At 45.1% G+C, this 17,907-nt stretch overlaps 1 long non-coding RNA gene across 1 annotated transcript in view; it reads left to right on the top strand.

The window, feature by feature from the left end:
- Nucleotides 1–17,907, top strand: part of LOC141575211 (uncharacterized) — a 51,064-nt gene that overhangs the window by 20,828 nt on the left and 12,329 nt on the right. Inside the window, exon 2 of the long non-coding RNA XR_012502609.1 lies at nt 3,017–3,130. This is a non-coding gene — a long non-coding RNA (uncharacterized LOC141575211). The remainder of the gene's footprint in view (nt 1–3,016; nt 3,131–17,907) is intronic.

The raw sequence follows: 17,907 nt of genomic DNA, 5'->3' as shown, positions 1-17,907 counted from the left end.
CTCATACCTTTGTGAGGGGCATGTTGAAAACACCGGTGCACACCAGCGTGTCCATGGGGTGATGAAACCGACAAGCTCTGGGACTTTCAGAAAGAGAGTGCCGTTAATGACAAGAGAGAACACATGGCTGTCACAGTGATAGGAACTGGTGGGAGGAATTAAGCACAGCCCTATAGACTGTACCTTGTGAAAAGCCTCTCCCACTTGATTTTCCTAACAACCCTGGTTGGGGGAGAAGTTGCCCCCACTCTATAGACAGAGAAACTGAGGCTCAGAGAGAATGGTAATAGACAAGCCAGGGTCTTGCAAACTGCAAGCTGTCGGGGATCAAAGCTAATGATACCTGTCTGGATTTTCCCCCTCTTTTTTGTTTCTATTTGTTTTGTTTTCTATTTATTGACCCAGTATGGGCACATTAAACTTGAGTGTGCTGACTTCTTTTGAAGACTGCACAGCCTTCCCTGCCCTGCCCAGATGGTTTGAGATGCCTCATTATACTCTCAGAGGCCTCTGTTTTTCTTGGACAGCCTACACCACTGGTGGAATTGCTTAATCCTTTATGGATTGATGGGTTGAATGCCTTCCTCACTGAACTTTAAGCTTTCTGAGAGCAGATCATGTCTCTCTGATTTACCTCAGTGCTTAGAATGATGCCTGGCACGTAGTGGTTGCTGAGCAAATGATGATAGCTTCCCCTTGGAGGAGGAATGGAATTTGGTCCAGAGGAGATGGGTGGCAGCCACGCCAGATGGAGAAGCGAGCCTGGGCGAGAGAAAGGTCCAGGCTGAGCATTCACTGTTTCCATATCCTCTCAGCGTGGAAAGCACAGGGCCTTACACATAGCAGGTGCTGTATAATCATAGATGGAGGGAAAGAAGGAAGGGAGGGAGGGAGGGAGGAAGGAGAGTCATAAGCAAATTCTGTTCAAGGTTCTCTGTTCCAGTTAGTCCACCAGAGCCTGAGCTCCCTGGGGACCAGGGCTGCCCCCCCTTACCTTTGTGTCCTCTTCTCTTACCCGGTGCCAGGCACAGGTCAAGGGCTGGAGAAAGTTTGGAGCAGTGTGCCTGAAGCAGAGAAAGCGCAGTGAAGCGGGTTTACAAGTGTGGCTAGAGAGAAATGCTGGGTCTTGTAATGCCCTGCAGGGGGCGCTGGAATGCAGCATCAGCAGCCATCACCTGTTTTGGGTGGAGGGAGCCCCATGAATGGCTTAGACTAACCACTCCAGCTGGTGGTATGGCAGAAGGGTGGGTTACCCAGCCACAGAGGACAGTGAACTGACTTCCAGACCTTGAGATGGGGTGGATGTGTGCAAGATTGAGCAGCGACCCCTCCAGTGGATGCTGGGAGGGGCATCCTCCAGGAGAGCCCTGATAGCATTGGAGGAGAAGCTCGCGCTCTAGGATGGTACCAAAGGGCGCACGAGGAAAGGCTTCCTCTGCTGGCCTCAAGTGTTACGTTAGCTGCTGGCAGAGTGAGGTCCCGGCTGTGCTGGAGGCTTGATGACTCAGCAGTCTGGGCATGGACTGCTGGGGTGCGGCTCAGGCCTGGGCTGTAGGAGTGGGGCTGTGAGGGCGCGGGAAACTACACAGCCTGTTTCAAACACTCAGCCCACACACCACACGCGCACCCATACACGCACACAGCCTTGCCATCTACAGTCGTCAGCTCCTCGGACGGCCCGACACAGCTCTTTGACCAAGCAATGAAGGAAAGGCCCTGGTTCTTATTCAGAGAAATATGGAGGAGTTATCTGTATCTTACTGTGCTTTTGACATCACCTGGACATCGCAGAAGCCCCCAGTGCCCGCCCCCTGGAATAGCTGGGGATTGGCCAGCCCCTCCTTCTCCATGCTGGTCTCTCCAGCAGGGTGGCAGGGCTTTTTACATGATGGCTGGCTTCCAAGGGGGAAAGAGGGTAGACGCTACAAGCTGTTTAAGGTCCGGACTATTCAGACCTTTAAGGTCCTAGCCACCTGAGCTAGTTTGAAAACCAACACATGACACCTCTGTGTCCTAAATATCACTTTTTCCCCCCTGTGGGTCAAAGCAAGGCAGAAGGCAAACCCAGAAGCAAGGAGAGGAGAAACAGACTCCATCTCTTGATGGGAAGAACGGCTTGTGCACACAGGGATGAGAAGGACTTTTGGTGGCTGACTTGGAAAACAAAAGCTCTACAAACATAATTGGTGAGCAGGAGGACCAGGGCTCCCGCCTATGCCTGCCTAATGCCAAATCCACACACCCACATCACTAATCAGATCATGGACTTTTCCAGCTGGGAATGACTCTTGAGATCATGCAGTGGGCCACACCCATTCTGGGTTTCCTCAGAAGCAGGACCTGAGGCCCCATTTGAGTCTAAGTGGCTCATTTGGGAGGAAGCCCTGATAGAGGAGTGGAGAAGACAGAGGGATGGGAACCGTCGTGGTAACTAGAGCTCAGTCTTACCGGGGGCTTCTGGGAGGTGGTGTGGAACTCCCCTAAGGGGCTGGGAAGCTGGGGTATTCATCCTCCCATTTCCTGCCCCGGCGCCTACATCTCATCCCAGACTCATGTAACTGGTGCTAGAAATCCTTTCGGGGCTTGTTCAGGACACCTTCATTCACTCCCAGTTCTGGAGGCTTCTGATTGTCACGGCCCCCAGGCTGGGGAGGCTGTACTGCTGGTTACCCTGGAGCCACATGCCGCAACTCGGCTGAGTTCTGTAGCAGCTGATGAAATTTTAGACTTTTCCAAGGGCAGCAAGTGGTTCCCTCTGCTTAGGTCCCTGGGCTCTCCCTGCCTCTCCCAACCTGAGAGTGTCTTCTGGGTGTGAGAGCTGAAATTAGAACTTGTGGTAGACTGTTACTTCGGTGGCCGCCCACGAACCATGCGTCCCAGTGTGCATACCCTGGTACGGTCCCCTCCCACATTGACTCTGAGCTTGGTTATGTGACTTGCATTAGCCAACGGGACATTAGCGAATGTGAGGCAAACAGAGGCTTGCTAAGTAAGTGCTTTTCTTCTTGCAACCCAGCTGCAGGGCTGTCAGGAAGTCCAAGCCATCCTGCTGGAGGGAGAGATCATGTGAAGAAAACAACACAGAGAGAGAGACACGAGCCACGTGGAGGAGCCCTGGGCCACTGGACAGGTGAGTGAGGCCTTTTTAGACCTTCCAGCTCAGCCCAGGCAGCAGCTGAATGCAGGGGCAGTACATGAGCAGAAGAACCACTCATCTGTGCTCTGCCTGAATTCCTGACCCTCAGATCTCAAGCAAACAGAAATGGTTCTTGTTTTAAGCCACTCACTTTTGGGTGGTTACGCAGCGGTAGGTAAGTGGACTAGCACTTCAGGCCTTGCCCGCCCACATGCTCCTGAAATTTACTGACACTCTGTCCCCTTCCTCTGTAAGTCAAAGATCCTTCACAATCAGTTCGAGGAAGAGGGGAATTAGGGCAACGAACACGGCCTCTCTGTTTCTGGGCTTGATAGGAGTGGCAGGGAGCTAAGCGCCTCCCCTCTGGAAGGGCATTCCCCTGCTGAAAGGCCTCAGGACCTTCAGGCAGCATGTCTGATGGTGCTGCCCTGCAGCGCTGCCCACAAATGCCACCAGATGTCTCAGCAAGAGGTGTGGTGCATTCCCCGTCTTGCCCTGGGACCTCTCACCTGAGAGCGAGAAATGGGAGGCCCAACTTCGTAGGCCTGGCGTCGGCAGGCCACCAAGAGCCCTGAGTCATAGGCCAGCTCGAGATCCCTCTCCATCCTGTCTGAGCTGGAAGGCCTACTTCATCAGGAGGCTCAGTTGGACCCAGGTGCTGCTCGCAGTCTTGTCTAGGCTGCTTAGAACCAGCTCAGAAAAGACAGATGCAGCCGAAATCCCAGGGCCACCTCCCAATAGAAGCAGAAAATAGTATTAGAGACTAATCATCCTGTAGGATTTCTCAGTGAGTTCCATGGCTATTTGTGTGCAAAAATCGTCACCAAATGGAAATGTCATGTCTGAGCGATGGGTTTTGCATCCAGTGGTGAAGGCATACCCAAACTATAGGGAAAAAAAGCAACTTAATTCCCATAAAAGTGAGCAGAATCACTAATGAAAATCTCTCCTCATCCAAATTAAGATCATCAACTAAATAAATCCCCCAAGCTGATGAAAGTACCCAGTTCAAATTTTATTAATAAAACCTAATCTGTTTTCTCAATTTTGTGGATTAAATTCCCCAGTTGTGTTATTTATTCCCACCACCTTTTCTTCCTGAATCACAAAATAAATGTCAATTTCAAAAGTTAGATGGTGAATATTCATCTCTCTCCCTAGAATATTCTGGGTGGGAGGCTTTTTTTCCCTGATTTAGAAGGGGAAAAAAAAACACACACTTTAAATATGAAGCACACATAGAAGAAAAAGAAATGGAAAAATTATTATAAAATAGTCTTTTTGCTTTTATTCCCTTTTTATCCCCGTTCCCGACTCCTGTTTACCCTCTTCCCCACAGGAGACCGAGCTAACGTGTTTAACACGTATTGCTTTGCATGCATGCATTCTTGTACATGCGCACTGTGGTTTCGTAGGCATGTATTTTTAATTGTCGTTATTGGTGTTATGTTATAAATCCCATTGTTTCTAGCGTATTTTCACTCAGCTCTATCTATGGAGCTAAATGAACAACGCATCCTTTGTAACTGCTGTAGGACGTTCCATGACGTGCAAACCTCACGTGTCACCTGTTAATTCTGCCCGGGATGGACACTTAGATGGCCTCCAACCAGCGGCAACTTTAAACAACACTGTAATAAACATCCTTGTTCATGTCCCCCTCACAGACTTGGTAAAACACATGTTCATGCATTTTATTTACAAATCACAGTGTGTTGTCCACATGCCTTTAAATTAGGTGCAAAAAAGAATCCAGTAACACACAGATTTAGAAAGCTGAATTTAGATTTCTTAAATTCTCTCTTTATTTTCATAATGAAAATGTTCAAAAAGCTGTTAACATTGTGACTCTGAAAACATTAAGAATCACTTTAGAAACAAATTATTTCCTAATCAGTAATACCCTGTGAAGAAAAAAAAACACATTAAAAAATCAAATCTGTTGTATTCATTTAAAATGAACACACACTCACAGTAAAATTGCCCAAGGTTTGTACAACGAGCCCATTTTTCCAGTCGAGCAGTATTGCAATTCACTGGAGGGGCCACTAAATCACTGAGCAAATGGATCAGATGGGCCCTCATTTGCCAGCACATGGTCTCTGTTCCCGCACAGCCTGCTTCTGCGACAACAGCATTCTTGTTCTCTTTTCAATTTTAACTCCTACTTGAAAGGGAAAAAGTCAAGTACATGTATAGACACAGCACAGCTCTCAACCTGCACTCCTTCCCTGTGGGAAGTTACAGCTCTTACACTGTGAATACCTCTTACCTGTCAAAATGTCCAACCGATTCAAAAGATGGATTTTTCAATGTACTCTTCCATTCTTGTCCAGGCCTGACATCCTTGGTCCATATTCCCATTCGGATCTGGCAGCTCTCCAGTTAGTGGCAGTTTGCAGCCCAAGCTGGAGACCCTCTGGCTTGTGTGTTTGTGGACGTTCCCTCGTGACCTCTGGATGGGCGGTTTTTTACCCTTAAGTTTAGCGGCTCTCTGTTTCTTCTGGGACCTAGCTTCAACTCTCTCAAAGGAGTCCATTGGGGCAATGGACTTGCATATCTGGAATCCTTCTCTCCAAATGAATCCTTCTCCAGCTCGCATTTGACATGTAGCCCTTGTGACTCCTGCAGTTACAGACTTAGGCAAAAATCGGTGTTTGGAGATTCCTGAGCCCTCCGTAATTGCTAGGAGAGTGAATAATCTGAGTTGTGGTCTGGTCAGCGCTTCTCCCTGTCAGTGTGTGCATGAAGACCCTCACTCTATCAAAGGGCAGTTCACCTGAGGGCTGGCTGACCCCCTGCCACAACAGGACCATCTCCTTTTTGGACTGAGGCAAGCAGTTATGTGGCTTAGATCACAATTTCTTAGGCCTTAACCTCATGTCCTTCCCATTAATCCTGGAACCTTGAAACCTCTCTTTCTTTCCTCCAACTCTGATACTTCAGAATAGCTCCCCCCAATTCCTATCAAAGCCTCTTTTAAACAGATGTACAAGAACAGCCAGGAAAATGGTTAATGAAGAAGGAAGCTTTCCCGACCTGGCACTAAAGTGCGTTAAGCTATGACAGCCGAAACAGTTTAGTGCTGGCACACGGATGGATAGATGAGTGGAACGGAAGAGAAAATCTCAATACAGACCAAGAACCTGGGAGAACTTAGCCTACGGGGATGACAGCATCTCAAACCAGTGATGAAAGATTGGGTGGTACAGTACACAGTGTGAGGAGTACTGATTAATCATCTTTTGGGGAAAAAAAGTTTAGATCCTTACCTCACACCAGAGGATGAAACATCTGAATGTTAGAAAAAGAAAGAGGGTAAGAGAAAGAAGTCATCAGTAGGTTACAGAAAATACAACCTCAGAATAAGGAAAGCTTTGTTTTTATTTTTTCTTTTTAATTTTTAAATTATAGTTGGTTTGCAATGTTGTATTAGTTTCAGCAAAGTGATTCATATATACATAAATCTCCTTTTTTAGATTCTTTTCCATTATAGGTTATTGCAAGATACTGAATATGGTTCACTGTGCTATACAGTAGGGCCTTGTAGTTTCATGGCGTTTCTAAGCCTGGTGATAATGGTGAGTGGGGAGTTTCAGCAACCAGAAATCCCACAAGGGCAAGGCAGCTAAGGGCTCAGACCCTTCGGTGAAGAGCTGGATTTCCCCAGCAGATGGGCAACACGGATCTGCATGCTGGCTGAAGGTGAGGGGAATCTAGAATGAGTGGCAGAGGAGGAAGGGGAGGAGGGTTATTGATTATGGCATCGTGACCAGTATTATATCTTGAAAGAGACTGTGGTTGGCCACCACCTGGCAGGGGTCTCTGTGTGGAACTGACTTTGCTGGAGGACTTGGGTGGAACTGAGTGGGCCAAGGGGCAGCCTGTAGGCAGCATCCATTGTGTATCACTCCATATCCCCTTAGCCTCGCCTCTTACTCCTCCCTCCCTGTGGTGGTCAGTTCCACACAGGCTTGACTAGTTTCCTGAAGGTACAGCCTGAAGACTCCTTTCCTGTGACCTGTGCCTTGTGCTTCTTGCTTCCTGCCTCAGGCATGGGAAACCCAAGGATCCTGCTCAGAACTCATACATGGGCAACCTGGATGATCAAGGCAAGTTGGCTCTAATGACCGGTGGGGGACAGAGCCAGTGGGTACATGCTGCTTTTATCTCTGGGAAAGATGGCTCTGGTTGCATTTCATTGGCTTCTCAGAAGGCTACATGGGATTGAGCACTGTTGCCCACAAAGGTGACCAGCTTGGTGACACATCCTTGGATTAGCTCTCCCTTCTTCCCTGTTTTACTTCCCCTGTCCTTCACTTCTGCTTCTTGGGATTAATTCCAAAGTGGACTATCTTCATGCGAGCTTTGGGGGAATCCAGGCCGAGATACTTGAGGTCCCATGCATTTAAGGAATTATGCTTCCATTATAAGTCACTTCTGTGTTCCTTCCTTTTATTTATACGAATCTGATTGATGAACTATTACAACATCAAAATTCAGTACCTTCCCAAACTCCTCCCCAGACCTCAGGTAAGGTGCTGCTCTCTGCTTTGCAGCAACATCATTGCTTATCCTGACTTTCATCTGCCCATGGGTGTTCTCAGTACCATTACATACAGTGGTAATCCTCCAGCCAGGGAAAAGAGTGCTGGTTTATCGTTGGCAGATAATTCTGTGGGACTTTGACATTTCTGCCTGTCTTGCAGACAGACCCTCTTTGTTCCAGGCTGGGGTTTTTTCCCCCCTAATGATGTATACATAGTGAAGAGCCTTGGGAGACAGAGACAGGGCTTCCCTCTGGAGCAAAGGACCAGCATGTTTACTGCCAGTTGAAAAAGATTTGGGTTCCCTAAGTTCAGGGTTCCTTTCCTCAACTGCAAGCATCACTTGGTATTTGTTGTCACCTAGACCCCCCCCCCTTTTTAATCATCCTTTGGAACCAAAAAAACCCCAAAAACAAACAAAAAGCCTACCGTTTCTCTGGCTATTGCTATTACTATAAGTCCCAAAGTCCTTTGTCTCTGACCCAGGAGACTTGTGTCTTCTGCCAACATCCATGAAACTGTGACAGGCTAACTGGGTAGCTTGAAAGTAGGATAAAATCTTAGACAGTTCTTCACAGCTCTTGATACGTGCAGTTTCAGTCTTTACTGAGACCCTCAGTCCCCCTGGTAGAAGTCCCACTGTGTTCTTCCCTCAGCCTTCTGTTGTTGCAAGAATTAGTTCAGTGATCATTCAGCTATTCTTTATTGAGGACCTTCTGTGCACCCAGCACTAATCTAAGGCCTGTGAGTGAAAAATATTGCCAGCCATATCAGTAAACAAAGGATGCTGTGGCCATCAAGTCATCAGCTGCTGCCATCATGCCTCTGACAGTGAGCGGAGGGAACTCAGGATGGAGACAAGCAGGCAGCCAGGCCTCCGCAGCCACCCCCAACGGTGCCCCCTGAGGAAACTCAGGGTGGGAAAGGACAGGACACTGGCCCTAGATAGCTAAGGTTCAGATCAAAGGAATGATTTCAGTGAGCCCAGGCCTTTGCATCTTCCCACACACAGAAAAGTGCTAAATTCCTTACCTTGAGATATCTGGTTTTCTTTAATTAACAGTAATCTTTTGATGTTTTGAATACCTGGTCTTCATTGCAAAAACTCATATATCCTGACTTCTACCTTGCCACTTTGGAACAGCCTCTTAGACCGATCTGAGATGCTGAGTCCTAGGCTCAAGTCCTCAGAAAGTCCACAGAACAAAACACAATTCTCAGCTTTTAGGTTGTGCGTTTTATTTCAGTCAACAGCGAGCAACAAAACGAAACAGACAAAATCCTTACCCCCTTGTGACTTACACGCTAGTGAAACACTCTCTGTGCCATCAGCTTTCTCCCTCTGTTTTGCCCATTTCTCTCTTTAGATAACGTGAACCTAAATTCACCACCGATACTGATTCTATTCTTGCTTCTAACTTTGAGTCCAGCCACCTCCTCCTCCAGTCAAAAAAGATTTCTTCTCTAAATTTCCTCTCCCTTGAATATGCCAGCTTCTCCTGGTTTGAGACCAAGAGCCTCAGTTCTGTTCCTCACTTGGCCACCAGCTCTGTGACCTCAGGCGCAGTGATGCGTCTCCTGCTGAGTCACTGGAAGGATTGGAGGAGACCACGTGTGTAAAATCACTAAATTTCTGTGCAGCACACAGTGAGCCCTCAGTACTCTCCCCATTCCCACCCTAGTCCAGTCCTCAGTAAGGACTGGTTGGAAAAATGGAACCCAAGCCCTTCTAATTTTCAAGGTTTCTCTGATTTCTGACTCCCGGCAGCTCAGACCTCATGTTGTGTCTGCCCTACTTTTACACCCTGATTTCCATGCAGTCCACTCAGCCTCTTCCTGCCCATAATATGGTGCAAAAACTAACAACTCCACACACAGAACATGGCTTCCTGCACCGAGCAGCCGCTCCAGACAATTCATCACCAAGTGGATTAGAATAACACTAACTTTTGCTGCCATAGCAACTGCTGCTGGTTGGGCAATGGCTGACTTTTGAAGCTACTTAAAAATGCGCAAACCATTTTGCATAAAGTGACTTTACATCACCAAGAGTTGTGGCTTTCCTCTCCCCTCCAGATTCTTCTTTAAGAAATTAAAAATTTCCCCTCTTAGAAGCATTTCATAATTACGTTTAAAAGAACCATTAAAAACAAAGTTTGCCAGTGGTTTCCTCATGCACTTGTAAAGGCAAATAAAAATTGAAAAGAAGAGGCTTCATCCTCCCTGCTGAAAACAAGACGAGACGTCCCCCTTTCCCTTACTTAGTGTATTTATTTTAGAAACCTTGTAATTGTAAGCTGTGCCTCTGTCTCTTCGAAATGTATGCAAATCTTTTAAAAAGGCTAAATAAGCCTCTTGCCAGCTTTATGACCCAGGAATGTCTTTCTCAAGGACCTGGGAACCGTCTCTTTGAAATGTCATCCTTGAGGAAGATGGTGCCCCTATTTCTCTGTTTCTCTGGGAGGGCAGAAGCTCCAAGTTGCAAAGCCACCTCCTGTCGTAAAGATGTGAGAAGTTTATTTTTCCTTTGCATAAAGCCGGATAGCTAACACAGGTGCTTACCCCAGCTCCCAGGTGGACTGAAGCTGAGCAACGTGTGGCCAGCGGTGCTGGCCAGTCTTTTTACGTGAGGGCTAGTCATCTTTGTCCTGGGGCCATGTATGTCATCGGTTGTATTACTCGGCTTCATAAGGACAAGATTCCTTTCTGTCTTTGCCATCTCTTAGGGATTGCCTGAGAGGTGCATCACATTCTGGTTTAATGCTTACTCAATAATAAGATTGTTTTCTTTCTTTTCTACCTTTGTAGAGAGGTTTGCTGGGTTGGGAGGAGATTTGCTTTTAATTATATTTCCCCAACGCCCACCAGAACCAAACATTTTCAAACAGCACCCATGGAGGATACCCTTATGAGGTTTTGTTAAAAGCTCCGGAGGAAGGGAATTCTAGAAAGAGAAGAGAACTGTATCCAGCTTTCCCTTCATTTACTTTGCCCCCAGGAGTGAGGCTTCCATTTAGAATTAGCCCTGGAAGTGGTCCTCTGACACCAGCCTTGGGAGATGCTGGAGTTCTGGACCAGATAATAGTGGAGGATCTTTCCCTTTGCCTTTTCAGAAAAGCAAAGAATCAGCTGGTGTTTTGGACTCAACCTAGACTGTGGATGCTAATTCTGGAACACATCCTGCGAGTTAGGGAACATCTAGGCATCTGTCACAGCTCCAGGGGACACCAGTCACAGTGTCGTCTGTGTGGATGACACCCCTGGAATCATGCAGGGCCAGCCCGCATCTCTGTGTATCGTAACTGAGTCCCTTAAAGAGTTTATTTCAGAAAACCTGTGTTCAGTTACCTATAACCACCTACTGCCCCCTGCCCGAGAATGATCGGGGATTAAGTCCAGATAGAATTATTTCTACTTCTTCATGTCTGTTGTGGACACAGAGCTGGCTGTGGAGGGTAGAAACAGCCCTGGGTCAATGGCATTCTTTACTAGCTGGGTGACCATGAGTAAGTTATTTTAAACTTTATGTGCCCTCGTCTCTTCTCTGCAAATGATGGCAACACGGACATCACCGGGTCGCCTACCGTCACCTGTGTGTTTCTGGAAGATGTGGACTCAGTGTGACTGTCTCCTTGTCACTCAAACCTCACCTTTTCAGAGAGGCCTTCCCTGACTGTGCAAGATGAAGAAGCCCCTAGCCATTTGCTGTCCAATTGCCCTATTTTAATTCATCTCATAGTTTTTATCACCAGCTGACATCTTTCTTTTCTTCTTTCCTTCCTTCCTTCCTTTTCTTAAGCTCTCCCTCTTGGAATACAAGATCTTTAAGAGCGGCAATCTCATCTGCCTGCCTGCTCCTGAACTCCCAGCATGCAGCAGTGCTTGGCACATAGTAGGCCCTCAGCAGGGGAGGCTGGCACACTTGTTTGGTTGTTTCCTTGCTTAGCATTTAGCACATTTTCTCAAAGCTTTGAAACAGACGTTTGTATTTCCAAGCTCAGCTTCCTGCCTGGCCTCCAGGCCCCTCACATATTTCAGATGGAGTCTTTTCACACTGAGCTGTCAGTCCATTCTGACTGTTATAAACATTGAATAGAATTACCTTAAATCTTTGGGAAAAAAATCTGATCTAACATGGTCTCATATTTCAAGTTTCCCAAGTTTCCTGCTTTTCAAATGTGTCCTGGTGGGAGCATCTTTTCTCAAGCTTTGAGAAACATGATAACCTGTGACATTATGGAACCAGGAACTCAAGCCAATGAGGCCTTTACCCAGGGAATGTATTGAGAACTGAGCTGCCCCGAGCTGTTGGCATTTAGACAAGTGGCAGAGAAGGGATGACCCAGATTCCAGGGGCAGGGTTATGCCACCAGGGTGATGTCAGACCCTGGTCCAGACCCCAGGTCACAGGCCTGCCCATGGACTGGAGAGAACAGAGTTGAAATGTTTTGAACATAAAGGATTGCATTCCAAATGCATCCCCAAGCAGGAGAAGTAAGTTGCCAGAAGCTCACATTAGGAAGCATAAGAACTTCAAAAAGCTTTAATCCTGTGGAGGAATTTTAAACACTCACATTTCTTCTGAGAAATGACTTGTCTTTCAAAACCATATGGTGGGAGCACACTCAATGTATAATAAAACCCTTGGTTTTGGTAATTATGATGAAGCTGTTGCAGTGTTAAATGATGCCACCTGACGGATTGTGAACACGCAAGTGCCACAATCAGCAATAGCTGGGAATTTATTATTTTTAACAACCTCTGAAGGCTCAAGAGAGAATGAGTGCCAACGGTTGCTCTTGGCCAGCTTATGGCTTGGAGGAGAAAGAGGGAATGAGGAGGAGGGCGAGGAGGAGGAGGAATAGGATAAAGAGAAGAAAATAATATGCAGAGGGGGCAGAAGAGAATCTATTTTTTTCTTTTGATAAAAGTCATTATGCTGTCAACAGAAGCTACTTTAAGTAGAGATTTTGATTTTTAATGGAACAGAGACAATCTGCGTGAAGAGACGGTCATCTGTTAAGAGTGTCACCTACTGGTATAATCTCCTTTTGGAGCTGTGGGTGCCAACACCAAGCTCATGGGAGCAGAGGAGGGGCAGGGGGAGGACCATGATGGAGGAAGTTGGTTTCAGTGGGTGAACATCTTTGTTTACAGGAAGTGATCCCCCATTTCCCACTCCCCCCAGACTGCACACATACGACCATGAGTCTGTCCTTCAGGGGAAAAACAAATACACCAGAGGGCTCTCCCTAAAGAAACTGAGTGGCCCTGAGACAAGAACATCTCATCTGTTACGTAGGAGTCACCCTTGGAGTTCACCAACTAGTTCCGTGCGTGTTACCCTAAGCTAACAAGGCCACTGGAGTGCACAGAACTCTCTCTCAGCTTTCTTATTCTTGCATTTTTGCACATGAAGGAAAAACAAGGACCATGAAACATTTGAAGAAATCCTGCAGCATGAAAGAAAGAGATCCAATGAACAGGAAAAAATGACCCTGAAAAAAATAGATTAATTTAGAGCAACAAAGGGGAACTTAAAACAAAACCACACCTTGAATTAGTATCCACAGAGACTCTAGGAGATATATTCATTAACCAAGAACAGGATGCTGTGAAAATGTAATAGTGAGGGGAAAAGAAAGCACTTAGAAATTAACAATGATGGCAAAAAAAAAAAAAAAAAAGAAAAGAAATAAACAAATTAAGAATGACTTTGCCAAAAGAAAGTCCAAAAGAAGAGATGGAAGATAAATATGAAGAAATACTTTAAAAAGACAAATAAAAGGAAAAGATGAGAGAATCAATTGAGGAGGGTGAACATCTGATTAAGGAATTCTGGAAAGCTAGAACTGGGAAAACAGAGGGAAGGGAAATAACACAAAATAACACAGGATTATTTTCCTGAGCGGAAGGCACAGATATTTTGAGTAGGAGGGCACACTGAGTGGTAAGAACAAGGAAAGAGGACCACTACCCAGCCATACTGTTGTGACCTATCAGGCCGCCGAGGAGAGCTTAAAAGGCTCCAGAAATAACTGGTTATCTCAACAAGAGCAAGAATTAGATTAGCAGTGACTTTCTCGTCTGTGGCACTGGATTCTGGACAGTGGAACAATGCCTTCCAAAATTTGAGAGAAAATTATTATTATTTAAAAATTTTTAAAGTGTATTCATCCATTTAAAAATAATAAACCTATTATATATTAACATAAATGACATTTTAATGAAAAATAACATTTTTGGAAATCTTTTTATTGTCTGGCTTAGTAGAAGATGGCTGGAGTCTCATATCTGCTTCTGTATTCAGTCTTGTGATTTCTTGTCTTGGTTAAGGGGAAAAAATCTAACCTAGAATTCTATACCCAGCCAAACTGAAATTAGAAGGTAGGACGAAGATGTTTTCAGAGTTGTGGGTATAGCTCAGTGGCAGAGTGCATGCTTAGCATGCACGAAGTCCTAGGTTCAAATCTCAGAACCTCCATTTAAAAACCAGGGATGTTTTCAGACAGTTGAGGACCCTGAAATGTTACCTCCTACATCCACTTTTGGGGGGGAGCTATTTGAGGATGGGTTTCAGCAAAACCAAAGAGTAAATAAAGGAAAGCAAAGACCTGGGAGCCAGGAAACTGAGGAATCAACGCAGAAAATCAGTGCAGAGAAAGCCAGAAGGATGCTGTGCAGAGAGCTCTGTGAAAGAGGTCCTTGGGGGACAGGGGACTTGACAGAATAGGTGATACTATGGAGGATCTGGGGAAAAAATGGAGATACTGATGATAGAAAATAGAGCTTAATATAAACTGATAAACTTCAGGAGAAGCAAACAGCTGTGAAAGAGTGAGTAGCAATCCTTACTCAGCAGCGAACCACTGTCCCAGGAACGCAAGAATGCAAACACTGCTGATTGAATTTTCGCATTTAGTTGCATCCGGTAGACAAAGCAAAGACAACTCAATTTTTGTTACAGAACAGAATGCTCCCTGCTATCGATGTTAAAATGCAAGGTGAAAGTACAACTGGCAGAAATAGAAATATAGAGGGAGGGGACAACAGCTGAAAGGAAGCAAGGGTTACTGGGCTTGTAAAGAGGAAAGGACTCGATGGAACAGGAAGTACAGTGTTTGTTGCTCACATTTACAAAAGTAACCTGAAGAGGAGCTCCAGCTAGTGCTAGGACTCCATTAGGATGTTGGAGAAAGGCGGAGGAAAAGGAGAGGTTTTAGACAGCCACGTCCTCATCTAATACGGCAGAAACCTCAACCATGCAACAAATTAATAAATTGAGAAATAGAGGTGAAAACCTATTATATTGTGATATGTGATAAGTGTAAATGCCAGATCAGCTAAAAAAAATGGAGGCAGGAAGGGGAAAGGCAAGTGATTGCTGCTTTTATTTTTTATTTTTAGTTTTTTTAATGGAAATACAATCAGTTTACAATGTTGTGTCAATTTCTGGTGTACAGCATAATGTTTCAGCCATACACATACACATATATATTCCTTTTCTTATTTTTTTTGCTGCTTTTATTAACTGTGTATTTTAAAACTAATCTAAAGATGAAAGAAAAATAAATAGATTTGTGTGGTCCAGGCCACCAATATACATGATCAAATCGACTTAGTTCATCCTTGTCTTGTGTTTGTGAAACTGAGGTAGGGGGAGGTAGGAATTAGAATCTGGTCTGTTCTCTTTCAACCTACATATCAAATTTGGATCAGAATGCTCCAGAAGAGCCTTCAGGGATCATGGTATGCAAATGAAGACCCACTCTTTTTTCAAATAACATCGTTCTTTCGTATTGAATCCTATCTCTGTAGGAGGATTGACAAATGTTCTCTATTATCAACCATAACTTAATCTACTTCCAGTGGAGGGCTGTGGAGGTGCTGATAGTCAGGGGTGAGTTGGGATAGGAGACAATGTTCCTCTTACTGCAGCTTCTGTGGTGACCATGATGCCCAATGAGAGGCTCTGAGAAAAGTATTGACCTGTCACGTGCCACATCTTGGTGAATGCATTGGAAGATCAGTCCAGATGCTAAAGAAAAGCCAGTTCATGAAATCAAGCACTGGAATCAAAACTGAGATTTAACTGCAATTCCTGATATTCAGAAGAGGGAAAAAGGCGCAAAAGAAGCAGCCTTTAAGGGACCCCATCCAACCAAGAGAGGGAGATCCTAAGTCAGGTGACCGACTGCATTAAGAATAAACAGCCTGGTACACCAGATGCAAACAGGGGGCCTGAACACCAAGAAAGTCTCCAATTCTCTGCCTGGAAGAGATGTCTTGTTATCAACTTGTGAAGAGCAGAGGCTCCTTCTTGTTCATCACGGAGTTCGTTAAACAGTCATTTATTTACAGTCAACTTAATAAGATTTGGAGGAAGAAGGGAGAAGGAGATTTCTTGGTCTCAATTGCATTTACCCGTGAGATAGTCTGTAGGATTCTGAGATTTGATCTCTGTAACTCCCAACGGTACAGAATGTTGGCAGTTATCTGATTAAATTTCCAGATGCGAATTTCTTGGCTAAAAATGTAGTTTGGTGATCGCAGTGAGCACTGTCCACATTTTATGGATGCTTATAACCTTTTGAGCCGTATTGCTAGAGTCAGAGAATTTCTAGCCTCACACGAGTCCCATCTTCTTCCCTAACGAGAAACTTTGACAACTTATTTCGCCAGTTTGCTTGGTGTCTGACACAGACACATAACCTCCTACCTACTAATCAGACTCATGCACTTGAGGCTCTAATTTGAAAGAGATGATGGCACAGGAGAGGCTCTGGGTGGAATCCATTTTGCCGACGCAGGTGCTACTGAGGCACCTGGCTTTCAGAGGCGGGGTTACTGCAAGGTGGAGTGTCCACAGTGGGACAGTGGAGGTGGCAGCAGTCAGGGAGCGTTCATCAACGGGACAGCTTTTTGTGGTGTGGTTTTGGTCATTAATCTAGGCATCTGAGACCCCAGGCTCAGCTTTCCCAGCAGTTTGGAGAGCAATGCACTCTCCTCTGATGAACTCCTTTGCTGCTTGATCAGCTGCACGCAGTCTCTGTCGCTTGCAGCCAGGAATCCTGATCAATATGGATGTCTGTACTGATCAAGAGAACCAGAGCAAGACTGCTCTGTCAAATGGGAGTATGTCCATCCAACAGAAGCATGGCTGATTTATGTACTTAGCAACTTATTTGTTTTGTACGGACACCAATATATGATTAGGGTGGGCAGGGAAACTAGTCTCTCATAGACGTGAATGAAGTTTGAACTCCACTTTTTTTTTAACATTTTTAAATTGATTTATAATCATTTTACAATGTTGTGTCTAATTCCAGTGTAGAGCACAATTTTTCCGTTATACATGAACATATGTATATTCATTGTCACATTTTTTTCTCTGTGCGTTACCATAAGATCTTGTATATATTTCCCTGTGCTCTACAGTATAATCTTGTTTATCTATTCTACAATTTTGAAATCCCAGTCTATCTCTTCCCACCCCCCGCCCCCTTGGCAACCACAAGTTTGTATTCTATGTTTGTGAGTTTATTTCTGTTTTGTATTTATGCTTTGTTTGTTTGTTTGTTTTTAGATTCCACATATGAGTGATCTCATATGGTATTTTTCTTTCTCTTTCTGGCTTACTTCACTTAGAATGACATTCTCCAGGAGCATCCATGTTGCTGCAAATGGCATTGTGTTGTCAGTTTTTATGGCTGAGTAGTATTCCATTGTATAAATATACCACATCTTCTTTATCCAGTCATCTGTTGATGGACATTCAGGCTGTTTCCATGTCTTAGCTGTTGTAAATAGTGCTGCTATGAACACTGGGGTGCAGGTGTCATCCTGAAGTAGGGTTCCTTCTGGACTACACTTTTAGAGACGGTGTCCCAAAGTTTAACACGTTGACATTTTATTTGGCGTACACAGTGCTCACTAACTCTGAATTATGATGGCAGGAATGGCTGACAATACAATTATGATTGTGCCTCTCAGTCATCTTATATTGTACAAAAAGTTGATCTTTAGTCCTCATTGAACTTCTGGAGAGTGGGTGGGTTTTCTGCTTGCATATGATTATGCAGGAACCAGGGTTTGGATAGCTTAGAAAATGTTTTCATTGTGTTCTTTTCAAGTGTACTTAAATCAAGTTGTTCTTTAAAAATTTCAGAAGAAATTCAGATTCAACATGCGAATGCACCGAAAGTCTATTTACCAAACGTCAGC

The sequence above is a fragment of the Camelus bactrianus genome, chromosome 27 (assembly GCF_048773025.1).
Source record: "Camelus bactrianus isolate YW-2024 breed Bactrian camel chromosome 27, ASM4877302v1, whole genome shotgun sequence".
In the NCBI taxonomy this organism is placed as follows: domain Eukaryota; kingdom Metazoa; phylum Chordata; class Mammalia; order Artiodactyla; family Camelidae; genus Camelus; species Camelus bactrianus.
Note: the sequence above shows the minus strand (reverse complement) of the source record. Positions and strands in the feature narration are given on the sequence as shown.